Source organism: Lissotriton helveticus, chromosome 5_1 (genome assembly GCF_964261635.1).
Source record: "Lissotriton helveticus chromosome 5_1, aLisHel1.1, whole genome shotgun sequence".
In the NCBI taxonomy this organism is placed as follows: Eukaryota; Metazoa; Chordata; class Amphibia; order Caudata; family Salamandridae; genus Lissotriton; species Lissotriton helveticus.
The window spans coordinates 1,537,609,629-1,537,623,606 of record NC_136065.1 but is presented as its reverse complement, the minus strand read 5'-3'; positions in this window follow the sequence as shown (position 1 = coordinate 1,537,623,606).

Genomic DNA, 13,978 nt, shown 5'->3' with positions numbered 1-13,978 from the left:
AATATTTTAGGGAGCGCGTCCGCGTCGCCAGACCGGTATTCTCAAACAAGGATGGATCATGCCTAAGCCGGTTTCAATTCACTGCAGTAATGAGGAGGGCCTTAAATATGACGGGCTTACTGGCCAGAGAGTTTGAGTCACACTCATTTTCGTGTAGGAGCTGCAACTACCGCGGCCCACTTGGGGTTAAGTGTCGAACGGATTAAGAAGCTGGGTCGGTGGTCCTCGGGCACATTCAGAGGGTACATCCGGCCCACTGGGATCTGAGGTATCTGGTCTACCGGGGGGCCAGTGCAAAGTATGGATCTTGGGACACTCCTATATCACACAGGCGCAACGGTGGGCGGCAGTGCATTAAGACTACAAATGGATCTGGCTACAAAACAGGACGGTGACGTGGTTAGGATGATCGGGCATGAAGTGGGACCAGCTGCTCCCAGCCATACAAGAGACACTGCGACAAGGAGAGTAGTTGGACGCCATTATCATTCACCTAGGGGGCAATGCCTTGGTGAGTGTAGGGAGGAGAGAGCTGCTAGGTGAGATGACAGCAAGCCTTGGGGCCTTGGCAAGGCTGAGCCACCCAGCAGACATCATATGTTCAGAGTTAATATCTCACCAGGTATGGAGATGGGCGATCGACCAATGGGTGGTGGACAAGTCAAGGCTTAAAATAAACATTACCATGGCAAAGATATGTTGGGCAAAAGGATAGGGCTTCGTATGACATGAGCTGATCAACCTTAGGACACCAGTTTACTACTTGGAAGATGGGGTACACTTAATCAGGGTGGGCATGGATATGTTCCTACTCAATATTGTCGGGGTCCTAAAGTAGCTTGGTTTCTCCTGAGCTGGCAAAGTGGGAGATGCCACTGATCGGTAAACCGCTGGCAGCATGCGGAAACAGCACAGAAAAATACCCAGAGAAAAGAGTAACCTAGGTAGAGGAGCTGCTCAGACATTGTTCTTGGGATGCGTCACAGCAGTGGCACTGGGGGAGCAGACAACAGCACACAATGACAGCCAGAATGGAAGAGCTGTTCAGACCGTGTCCTTGAGATGCTGCACGGCAGGGGCTCTAGGGGCAGACAAGTGGTCAGCAAGGGTCCAGGGCAAGCTAAACAGCACTTGCAGCCCGGGCTGGGTCTGCTGGCGGCTCACAAGGTCTGTGGCAAGGGAAGTCTAGAATCCACAGAACACTGAGACACCTGTCTCCTTTTGGCTTAAGAAGCATTATGAGCAAGCAAACCTGGCTATTCCAACAGTAGTACAAGTCAGTTGCTTTGAGCACACTCTGCCCGTTTAGCGGTCTTTCAGCACCGGGACACTCTGTGGAGTAGCCGCGCTCTTTGCAAGTACCCAGTTACATTAACATTGCGGCACAAGTAATATCGAGTGAAGGTACGGAAGTGCAGATGTCACTTTTAGTCAAAGCAGCACCAGTTTGTGTTAAATTTGAATTTATGATCACACTAAGGCCTACTGGCAGCTGCCTCAAGATCATTTGTGCTGCACATGAACTTGTACTTTGACCTGCGCTTTCCCTGCCGATAGCCTCAAAGCTGCTGCATGCGCTGCCTTCAACTCCGGCGTGCTGCGCGCGAACTCAACCTCCTCTGTGCTTGCACTTGCCTCATGCCACGCCGGCTGCGTTGAACCGCTACACATGTGGTTTACCTTTTCCTGTTTATTCATCCAGTGTTCTCATTGGCCCAATTATTCCAGTGTTTCCATTGACTCATTCAAGTTTTAACCACTAGTTTCAGTCTGAAGAATAGAAACCCAACTTATTGGTTGTTTTGTATTTTTGGGAGGTTCGAATTGAGTCTAAAAAAGTATTTATGTAGTTATTCGCCATAATTTAACACAATATGTATTAGGTGTACATCATGCAAAATGTAAATTGCCCAATATATTTTCTAGCTGTCCAAAAAAATAAACAGAAGTAATGGTTCAAAGGTTTTGAAAGCTACTTAATTGCAAGTTATGCCTCCAAGTTTGAACCTACTAGGAAGTTGGCACTTCTGTACAACTGTCTAGGATCGAAAGGGCAACATATTTTTGACCACTTACCTGCAGCTACTCAGTCTTCAGAAACTGACTGGGGTGTTTATGTGGAGGCTGTGTGCAGGCTACAAAACCACTTCAAGGATGACACAAGTGTAATTGTGGAGAGACATAGATTTTATACCAGAAAACAATTATAACATGAGTCAATTGATGGTTTTTTGGCTGCACTGCGCATATTAATATCCACGTGCGAGTTCGATGTGAGCATTGATTCTTAACTAAGGGATCAATTGGTTGTGAATTGCTGAAGCAAAAGACCCGGAGAGGCTTTTATGTTGTAGAATTCCCAGTTTGAATGAAACAGTAAAGATCGCAAGAGACATTGAAAGATCGGTGTTCGCCTCAAAGGAAGTGCAAGAACGGGCCTGATTCTCAGTCAGTCAATGCAGTTGTAATTAAACATAAAACCTTACAGCTATTGTTCCAGAGGGTAAGAAGCAAGGGAGGTGCTTTAGGTGCAGTTCCAGCACACCGAATTGCCCAGCTGTGGGGAAAACATCAGGCGCGGTGCGTCCATTGGGGTGTAGGGGCGTAGCCCCACTAATCCTCGTGGCGTGCACGCACACCCCTGTAAAGCAGCACAGACTGCAGTCAGTCAGTCTCAGTAACAGAACAGAACCTCACGCCCGAATATCATTATCGGAGTGCGCAGCGCCAGGGGGTGGGGCTAGGCTGAGCTGCTGCAGCTTGAGTGACAGTTCACTCAGCTGCAGCATACATGCGCTTACTTCTTCCCCCTTAGCGAGGGACCCAAGGGGTGCTGTTTCATACAGCACCCCCAGGGCCGCAGCCCCCAGGGTTGAATGGGGTGAATGGTATTTGTGCCCCCCTAGCCCATCCTGGCGCTGCATGCAGCGCCAAGATTGGTTGGTCCCAATGGTCCACCGCGCAGCAATCCATTATTGGGTGCCGCGCGCGTGGGTGGTGCCACACTGCCGCATCCGCACTATGGCCAATCACTGTGTGACTTCATGTGAAGCCATGCAGTGATTGGCCATTTCGGGACGCACGCTGTCTGTCTGGCTGCTCGGCCAGCTCGCTCCCGCCTAGTCTGTCTGACTGGACTCTGGAGTCCTGACACCGGTGGAGTAGACTCTGTGTAGAGAGATCCGAGATCCACCATTCCTGCAAAAAAATTAAAAGTAAGATCTTGTTCTCTCTCTGTGTGAACTTGCTACAGTTAGTTAGTAGTGGCTCCGGCCGGCTCGGCTCGCCGCGATAATAAATAATAAGGGATTATTTGTGTGTCAGTCAGATACTTCACTAGTGCAACGAACGACTTTTCACGACTGCCAGAGGTATAGCTTTGGGTAGCTGGACTAGTGGACTCGCCTGCGAGTGATTCACGGGGAGTCTGTTCTTTCAAAGCTCGTCGCCTCGCGCTTGCCACTAGTAGCAGGTCAGAAGCAGGACCCCGGTGCAGCCTATCAGTACTGCAGGCAGGACTAAGAGGGGGGAGGGGACAAGGAGGGCGGTTTCGTTTGCAAACCCTGGGCGCCACAGACTAAAAATTAAATCCTGACCTTGGGGAATGTAATCAGGTGCTCATGTAAAGTGCTCCCACCACGCTCGTGGGCCAAGTTGGCGCTATTAAAAATTGCAACAACAAAAAATAGAGCGAGAGGGAGGTTTATATTTATAGGAGGCACAGAGTGCTGAGATTGAGTTGAGGAAATACCAATTCTGATTGAATAATTTGGCTGGCAGAGCCCCAAACAATTCATCTCTAGAGATAGGGAGCCTATTTTGGGCCACCTTACTAAAAATCCACCAACCCCCAGTTTGAACAGTTCCACCAGGGCTGCCTCCCCGTGTTACCCCCGCGGTCCATCGAGGGTGCTGGCTGTGTCGGTCAAATATCACCCCCATTTTGGGTTTAAAAAGTTGCCAGGTATGCCGGTGCAATGGGACATCTTTGTGCATTGACTGTCTAGACCAGCAGCCCGGGTGTGTGAATTGGATGAAAGGCTGGGCCTCCATTTCTTGCCTGGTCCTTGCTTTCCAGCCCCTCCCCGCCCCCACATGCAGGATATGCAGACCCCTTTACCCCCTGCCTGCACCCCTTCTGTGGATGCAAAAAAGGGTTGAACCCCGGTACTTAGCAGCCCGTTAGCGGGGCCAGAGCCGGCCTGGGCAGCAGCAGGCATTGGGCAAAGCCAGAGAGGCCGCCGGGGCCCTTTCAAGTCCGGGCCATTGTGCTGATGGCCGGGGTCACTTCCGGTCTACCCACTGTACCCGGTGGCCCAGCGAGGACTCCTCGCATCCCCAACCACTGTAAGATGTGATGGAGGAGGGTGTGCCCATTTTTTTCCTGTGACTAAATTGGGTTTAGAAATGAATGAGGTGATTTCATACAGCGCCTCCTGTTCACTCATGCAATGTCTAGGCGCTGTAAATACCTCTGCCCCTAAAAAACATGCCAGGCCAGTCGGGCTAGGATGCACCTTTGCGAGCTACAGTTTGCCCATTGATTTCCTCAGCAAGTGGCAGTGCTTTAACCCACTGAGTTATTTTATAGTCCCACCACGCTCATATTTACGGACTCAAGGTTATGGAATATTCGAGACTCTTAGACTTCCAGCTAACTTTATACTGACATTAATATCGGCGAGGGGGATTGATCTTCATTGGACCAGGCATCCCAAGGAGGAAGGCAGGTGGGAAACCCTTGGTAATGCTCCAGCTCACATAGGTATTGCTGCCCACGTGCTACATTTTACTTTTACTGCTGGCACGTGCAGGCCTCTAAATATTCATAGTTATTACGCAGCACAGCCTGTAAAACATGTAGCCAGAATCTGTTCTATTAAAATGGTTGCATTTAGTGTGAACTAACAATGACCTTACACTTTCAAAACAAAATGGCCACTGCCCTATACAGCCTGCTACTCCAATTAGCCATTCAAATGAAGAGGAAGCCCTTATGGTGGTTCGGGCTTGCTCGCTGCGCTCACTCTCAACGGTGCAGTATGTAAATCAGTTTACACCTCACGACTTTCAAATGTCACCAGCCGCCCCTGGACAACATTAATAAAATGAAGGAAATCTGGACACTTTGCACGTGTGTTCACGAATACCCAGAAAGTGGGCATGCTTGAGTGTCAGAATGCAAATTCGGATCCTAGAGTATGTACTAATCAAGGTGGCAACATAGCAGTTTGTCTATAAAAACTGTGCAAACAATGTGTAAAGGACAATGGAGGTCCACTATCCATGGTCATGGTAGGATATATGCAAGTTCAGGTCACAGTGGATTCAGGTTCTCCAATTACTTTCGCAACTAACGATTTGTATTACAAGGAGTGGAGCTCCATTCAGCTGTCTCCACCAGATGTCCGCACTGTTCCTTTCGGTGAACATGACATAGACATGATGGATTACTTTTCTGAAAATGTTCATTAAAAAGATAGATCAATCTTCACTAAAGTATTTGTGGCAAATAGAGGCTACAATATTTTCGGGTGAAGCGATCAGGACAGATTTGGCATCATTTTGAGACCAGGTACTTCATGTCCAATTTTGCTAGTGAAAATTCCTGCACCATGGGAGACACTTCAGCACTTGTTGAGAAAGCATGAATCACTGTTTGAAGATAAGTTGGGGGCGGTGCAGGGGTATGAACATAAAATCATACTAAAAAAGGATGCAGTGTCGGTCATCCATAAGGCGCGGAATGTTCCCCTGAGTGTTCGTGGCGACTTGAAGCAGTATCCGGCGTCTTTGCTTGGACAACGTCATTGAAACTGTCGATTCTTCACACTGGGTTTCACCCATTTTAGTGGCACAAATGAATATGGGAGATATCAGACTTTGTATTGAATGAAGATCACTCAACAAGAACATCTTAATTGATTGTTTCCCATTACCTAAAATTCAGGAAAGTCTAGCTCAACTGGGTGGTGCTAAAATTTTCTCGTGCATTGATTTGAGGGCAGCATACGATCAGGTGGAGCTGGCGGAGGAGTCACACTCTTTGACAGCGTTTAATACAGCTTTTAGGGTTTTCAGATTCCTTAGAGTACCATTTGGCTTTGCCTTGGTTATCCAGAAATTGATGTTTAGACTGGGGAATGCAAGAATGTCCTGGCTTATCAGGATGATATTCTGATCTTTTCAAAAGATACGTAGCCGCACTTGAGTGCGTTGATTGACATGTTAGATATCCTTGAGAAGCATGGTTTCGCAGTTAAGAGAGAACAATGCATGATTTTGGTTGAGAGTCTAGATTTCTTGGGGCACCACATTTCTGGAGCAGGGATTGAGACTAAGGCTGATCTGGAAGATGCCATCAGTAGGAGTCCCAGACCTGAGAACAAGAACCAACTCAGGTCCTTCCTGGGACTCTGTGAGTATTATTCACGGTAATTGGACCTGCTAGACTTTTCTGTGTGTCTGCAGTTAGCTGCGGATAAGGTAGTCCCTCTAGGAAATTGTCAATCAGTGAATCGTCAGTGTGTGTGTGTTCGCTGTATAAAGTGCTATAATATTTGCAGAACGCTTCGTGTATGTCCTGCTGTGAGTGAACTAGACCCACCCGATGACGTTGAAATTGTGGAGGTGTTGGGTCGTCCCACAATATTCTAGACAATAATGACCAAGATGGGGGGAGGAGCTACGCTACCAACCAAGATGGCCGCTTAGGCTCCCGGCTCCGCCGACCTCCGTATCCTGCCAGAAGATCCTGTCGATAATCCTGATTTAACGCCCAACCCCCGAGTAGGTGAACCGCTGCTCATCCCGACGGTGCAATTCAGAAAATTAAATTTGCTTGGGTGACGGAGCTGCGTCGAGTGGAAGTTTGCGGCCTAATCCAGCAGGAGAGCCGGGGCCTCGAGTTCTGCTCTGCCCGTGTCGTAGTTGAACAACATCGGCCTTGGGAGCCAGTCAGGGTCCGGTCCACCGTAGTGGAAGATTTTTTCTTCGCCCGATCTCGACGGCGCTCATTTTGCGTGATCAACATCGAGGGAGGAGTGACGTGGCACGACAGTAACCGGGGGTGGAGGTCCCTGACCCGCGGACCCGGTGTGACTCGGCCGGGGTTCGGTGAGTCTGGGTCTTCGCTCGCGCGAACGAGCTGCATATTGTTGCCGCAGAATCCGGTCAGCCCCCTCCGACGCCGTCCGTTCCGCTCCTGTCTGTTCCCCCCGGGGAAGCCGGCTCCTCGGGGGTAGTGACCATGATCGTTGTTGAGCGTGGAGGGGTGGATCGGACGGAGAGTGAGCCGTCGCTAAAGACCATAATGGCAGCCATCGGGGCATGTCATACACATGTGGATGCCCTGCTTCACAAAATGATGACGGGCTTATTGGCTATGGAGTACGTTGAATCGGACCCTGCTACATCACAATATTATCACAAGCTGCGATTTCGACTACAACCATTTTGATTTAGGACGAGGACCCCGTGCGACAAGAGGAGCAGCAGCCCTTGGTTGGTCTCTTGGTAAATCCCGAACCCAGTGTTTTGAACGCATCGACCTGCTTACCATCATTGCTAACTTTGGGAAAACCGATTTGTGTCCCCTCCCCGGAGAATCCTTTGGGTGACTGTCCCTGGACTTCTGTTTCATCCTCTCTCTCTTTAGTGACTTTACGATCTTGTAGAAAACTACATTGGGACTATCCGTCCGTGAGGGAGTGTTCCAACGCTGCTGCAGTGCTTGGCCACTTGTTGACTTTGAATTGTATTGTATTGCATTTATTCAGACTCCCTTTTTACTTTGATTCTCCTGCTGAAGCGATGGGAGGGGTTCACACAAAGGTTCGGAAGGGCCAGGGTTGAGAATGATCGACTGTAGTTGGTATTACGGCCCCAATGGATGTGGAATTCGTGGCTGCTTGTCTCGCGGGAGGTTGGGCGGTGCGTCACGGCTCCCCCTAATTTACTTTCTTTGGGACTATAGATATTCTGAACTTTTTATCATAGGGGGCGCTGGTTTCTAGCAGGGTGGAAGGGGACCGGGAACTTATATGAAATGCCCTCCCTCACAGTCTCTCTTTTCTTCTTTTCGAATTTAGTTAGTTGGGGCGACAGGCACACTGCTTGGGGGGTTAGACGATAGCCGTTGCAGGGGTGCAGGGTGGGGGGATGGGTTTTTTGTTTTCTTTCTGTTATCGCTCATATGGTTTTTCCCTTTTTTTCGATCTCTTTTTTAGGTTTTCCTTATACGTAATATTGTCGAAATATCCTGATTTTGTGTTTTTTATATTCTAGTATCTGACTGTCATTAATCTTTGCATTTATGGTTTTATGGGTGAGAGGGTCTTGAGAGTCCGCATTTAAATTGTTTATCGATTGTACTGTTGCAAGTCATATTTTGAATTTATTAGCGCGGGCCTCTCAGGGATTCCTCTGTTGCTCCACATCTATCCTGTTATGGTTCCTGTTCACCCTATTATTCTGTATGTATACATGGCACCGGATATGTCTATTCCTTTTTTCTTGTCTTAAAATAATAAAAAGATTTACAAAAAAAACAAATAATGACCAAGATTTGTCAGCATCGGTGTGCTTCAGCTGTGTGTACGCTCTGTGGTCTATTACCCTGAGAGTTTCTAGCAGTTCAGCATGCTTTATGCGCGCTTCGTGTAGTGGAGTTTGCTTAGTCGAGTTGCCCGCTGCTGCCAGTTCCAGCTCAGTCATTGCATTTTCTACTCTGATGAGATTTTTGTGTATTTCCTGCCTGGCCCCAACGGTGGTGCCTATTGCAGTTCCCCTCACCACTACCTTGAGCGCATCCCACTCAATTAAGTTGGAGGAGGTAGTATTCCAATATTCTAAAAAATAGTTTGTGATACCCTCGGGTAGGTCGCTCCCCCACCGCTGCAGCCCCGCCTGCCTTGACTGCTGTTCCTGACTTCATCCTGCTCCTCTGATCGGCGCTGTACTTCTGCCGCGCGATCACCGCCGTGCCCCTGCTTCTGTGACCCCGTGTGCCTGCCGCCCCCGTTCTCTTCTGTACCCCGAGAGACTGTCCCTGAAGTTTTTTTTTTTTTTTTTTGGGCTTCTTGCCCATTCCGTGCCTTTCTGTTATCTTTTTTGTGGATCTTCGCGATCCCTGCCGGGCTCCTCAGCCCCGTTTTTCCCGCTTCTGACTCCCGTGTGGCCCCGCCCCCCTACACCCATTGGCCAGCCTACCCTCCCGCCTCCTGCCTCCCAGCTGACCCCTCCTCCCCTCCTACCCTCTTATGGCGGCCGCTGTGCGGCGGAGACAGTGACCCTTCACCCTCGGGTAGGTCGCTCCCCCACCGCTGCAGCCCCGCCTGCCTTGACCGCTGTTCCTGACTTCATCCAGCTCCTCTGATCGGCGCTGTACTTCTGCCACGCGATCACCACCGTGCCCCTGTTTCTGTGACCCCGTGTGCCTGCCGCCCCCGTTCTCTTCTGTACCACGAGTGACTTTCCCTGAAGTTTTTTTTTTTTTTTTGGGCTTCTTGCCCGTTCCGTGCCTTTCTGTTGTCTTTTTTGGGGATCTTCGCGATCCCCGCCGGACTCCTCAGCCCCGTTTTTCCCGTCGCTGACTCCCGTGTGGCTCCGCCCCACTATACCCATTGGCCAGCCTACCCTCCCGCCTCCCAGCTGACCCCTCCTCTCCTCCTACCCTCTTATAGTGGCCGCCCAGCTGGCGCGCGAAGGCGCGCCAAAGGCAAGCCCGTCTTCGCCCGTCCGCGCCTGGACCGCGCCCAGCACCAGAACCCCTGGCCCACACCGCTCACAAAGCACCCGACTGAGATAGGACTCCGCCTCCCTCAAAGCACTCAACACCGGACGAACAACCGCCTGCTACCAAGCCACCCCTAAGCGAACCCATGGACCCTTCACCTGTCAAGCCTGTAAATACACATGCCTCCGAACCTGCAGACCACCCACCGGACCTTGCAACAGCAACAACCACCTCAAGTGCATCCTCCTCAACACACGCTCCGTCCACAAGCACGCCATCGAACTATGGGACCTCCTGGACACAACAGCACCAGACGTCGCCTTCATCACGGAAACCTGGATGAACGCCTCCTCGGCCCCAGACATCGCCATAGCCATTCCCGACGGCTACAAGATCACCCGGAAAGACCGCTCCAACCAAACCGGAGGAGGAATCGCCATCATCTACAGGAACACCATCAACATCATGACCACCACCGAAGACACACCCCTCGCCACCGAACACGTACACTTCCAGATTCACACCGACCCCAAGAACACCCTCAGAGGAACACTCATCTACAGACCCCTGGGCCCACGCACACAATTCAGCGAAACCATCACCGACTTCATCAGCCCGCACGCCCTAGCCTCACCAGAATATATCCTCCTCAGGGACCTGAACTTCCACCTGGAGAAAAACAACGACAACAACACCACCACCCTGCTCGACAACTTCGCCAACCTCGGACTCAAACAACTGGTGAGCATCTCCACCCACATCGCTAGCCACACACTCGACCCCATCTTCTCCGCCAGCAACCACGTCTCCTTCAGCCACTCTCCGGACTACACTGGACTGACCACAGATGCGTCCACTTCACCTTCAAATGGGACACTCACCACCATCGCACTCAACAAATCCCCCGCAGATGCTGGAGCAAAATCACCACAGACTAGCTCCTTTCAACACTGAACCAGAACACACCAGCCAACATCACCGACGTCAACAACGCAGCCCTCAACCTCTCACACTGGATCACCAACTGTGCCGACAACCTCACACCGATTAGGAACCCCCCAGGCGGGACCAGCAACAGGAAAACCCCATGGTTCACAGACACCCTCAAAGAATCTAAGAAAGCCTGCCGTACCCTCGAAAAAACATGGCGCCACGAACGAGCCACAGAAATCATGTCAGCCCTCAAGATCGCCACCCGTGAACACCACCGGCTGATCCGCTCCACCAAAAGGACATCGTTCAAAGAGCGACTAGACAACACCAACTACAACAGCAAGGAACTCTTGAACATCGTTAAAGAGCTTTCCAACCCCAGCGCCAGCTCCAACGACATCACGCCTACACAAGAACTCTGCAACTCCCTCGCCTCGTTCTTCCACCGAAAGATCGCAGATCTACACGACAGCTTCGGACCCCAACCCCCACCTCCTACCACCGAACCAGAAGCCCTCACCACTACCCTAAGCTCCTGGACCCCCTATCAGCTCCCAAGAGACCATAAGCATCATGAACTCCATCCACTCCGGCTCCCCCTCGGACCCTTGCCCCCAACACATCTTCAACAAAGCCGATACCATCATCGCTCCACATCTCCGGAACATCATCAACAGCTCGTTCGCATCAGCCACTTTCCCCGAGAGCTGGAAACACGCAGAAATCAACGCCCTCCTGGAAAAACCCACGGCAGACCCCAATGACCTGAAGAACTTTCGCCCCATCTCTCTTCTTCCCTTCCCGGCCAAGGTCATCGAGAAGACCGTCAACAAACAGCTGACCGCTTTCCTCGAGGCTAACAACTCGCTCGACCCATCCCAATCTGGATTTCGAGCCAACCACAGCACAGAAACCGCCCTCATCGCAGTCATTCGACTACATCAGGACCCTGATGGACAACGGAGAAATAACCTCCCTCATCCTCCTGGACCTCTCGGCAGCCTTCAATACCGTGTGCCACCGCACCCTAATAACCCGCCTCTGCACCACTTGAATCCTTGGAAAAGCTCGGGACTGGGTCATCTCGTTCCTCTCCGACAGAACCCAGAGAGTCCGCCTCCCTCCCTTCCGCTCAGAACCCACCGAGATCATCTGCGGCGTACCCCAAGGTTCGTCGCTCAGCCCAACCCTCTTCAATATCTACATGAGCCGCCTCGCCATCGCACGCAAACACAACATCAACATCATCTCCTACAAAGACGACACCCAGCTGATACTCTCCCTCACCAAAGACCCAGCCACGGCCAAAACCAACCTTCAGGAAGGCATGAAAGACGTTGCGGAATGGATGAAGCTCAGCCGCCTTAAACTGAACTCAGACAAGACGGAGGTCCTCATCCTCTGACAAACCCCTTCAGCCTGGGATGACTCCTGGTGGCCAACGGCGCTGGGCACCGCACCGCACCGACCCCCTCAGACCACGCACGCAACCTCGGGTTCATCCTGGACCCCTCCTCACAATGAAGTCAACGCCGTCTCGTCATTATGCTTCAACATCCTACGCATGCTCCGTAAGATCTTCCGGTGGATGCCCGCCGAAACCAGAAAGACGGTCACCCATACCCTCGTCACAAGTCGACTGGACTATGGAAACACCCTATACGCAGGAACTACTGCCAAACTTCAGAAACGACTACAACGCATTCAGAACGCCTCCGCACGCCTCATCCTCGACATTCCTCACCACAGTCACATATCCGCCCACCTGAAACACCTGCACTGGCTCCCCATCAACAAGAGGATCACCTTCAGGCTCCTCACCCACGCACACAAAGCACTCCACAACAGGGGCCCCGAATACCTCAACAGCCGCCTCTCGTTCTACAGGCCCGCCCGTCAACTCCGCTCAGCCAGCCTCGCCCTCGCCCCACGGATCCGCAGAACCACCGCCGGAGGAAGATCTTTCTCCTATTTGGCGGCCAAAACGTGGAACTCCCTCCCCACACGCCTCAGAACTACCCAGGACCATCGCGCCTCAGGAAACGCCTCAAGACCTGGCTCTTCGAGCAGCAGTAACCCCCCCCCCCCTCCTCCAGCGCCTTGAGACCCTCTCGGGTTAGTAGCGCGCTTTACAAATGACCTGATTGATTGATTGATAGCTCTGGATAGGGTGCTGTGGAAGGGAATGTCCTATAGCATCTGGGTCCACAACATCCATGTGGAGACTGAGGTGGGCACTCTTCCCCATGTAATGCGATCTCCAGGGGATTATGGTCAGAGAAGGTCTTTACTAGGTATGTGGCATGAGTCACTTGTGCTGCTATATTAAGGTAGCAGAGCATTCTATCGATACGCGTGTGCAGTTGGTGGACTGGTGAGAAAAAGGGGTATTCCTTGCTTGCTGGGTTCAACATTCTCCATCTCCATATTGCCCAACCATCAGTCCAGTTGCATAAGGCCTCAGCTTGCCTTGTAGTTCCCGCTCCATTTAGGGGAGGGTGCGACCTATCTAGCGATATATCCGTCACTGAGTTGCAATCACCACCCAGTAACCAAGGGTACATGTCCCATCCAGCCAACCCTGTTCTCAGTCTACTGAAAAACTTGTCCTGATCAAAATTCGGGGTATATATGCTACCCAGCATCACTGGCGAGCCATCTAGCGTCCCGCGCAGCAGTATATATCTGCCTTGGTCATCAGTGCGTCATTCTAGTTCAGTAAATGGGACCCATGCCTAATCCATATGGTCGCCCCCTTGCAAAGGCCGAGTCTTCCCAGCTTCTGACTCAGTAAGGTGTGACTCTTGCAGGAATACTATCTGTGCCTTGTTTTCTAAGTAACTGCTCATGGACCCTGTGCCTCTTGTGCACAGATCCGAGCCCCCGCACATTCCAGGTGATTCAATTATAGGAACCTAGCATATTGGATTTGTGATGCGTATAACAGTAATGTAAGTGGTGCTCCCCCTAACTTGGAGCCAATCCCCTGTCGTGGGCCAGACCCCCAAATTCCCTTCGAACTTTCAATACACTGCTCAGCCATTGAACTATGCTGGGCCAAACAGAGAACTAAACCATACAAATATTGCTACATCTATACGGTGCATACGATTTGTGAGGGTGGTCGCTACCGTCTGTCATGTTACTTAAATACAAATAGTAGCTTTGCGAGCTCAACATAACCCGGGGAATATCTCATTACTCTTTTATTATTAACCACCAACAGTGCTATATGAAGGAGAAGGAGGAATGACAATCCACATAATTATAAACCGAGCACCAACTGCTGTGGTGAATTGAACATTAACA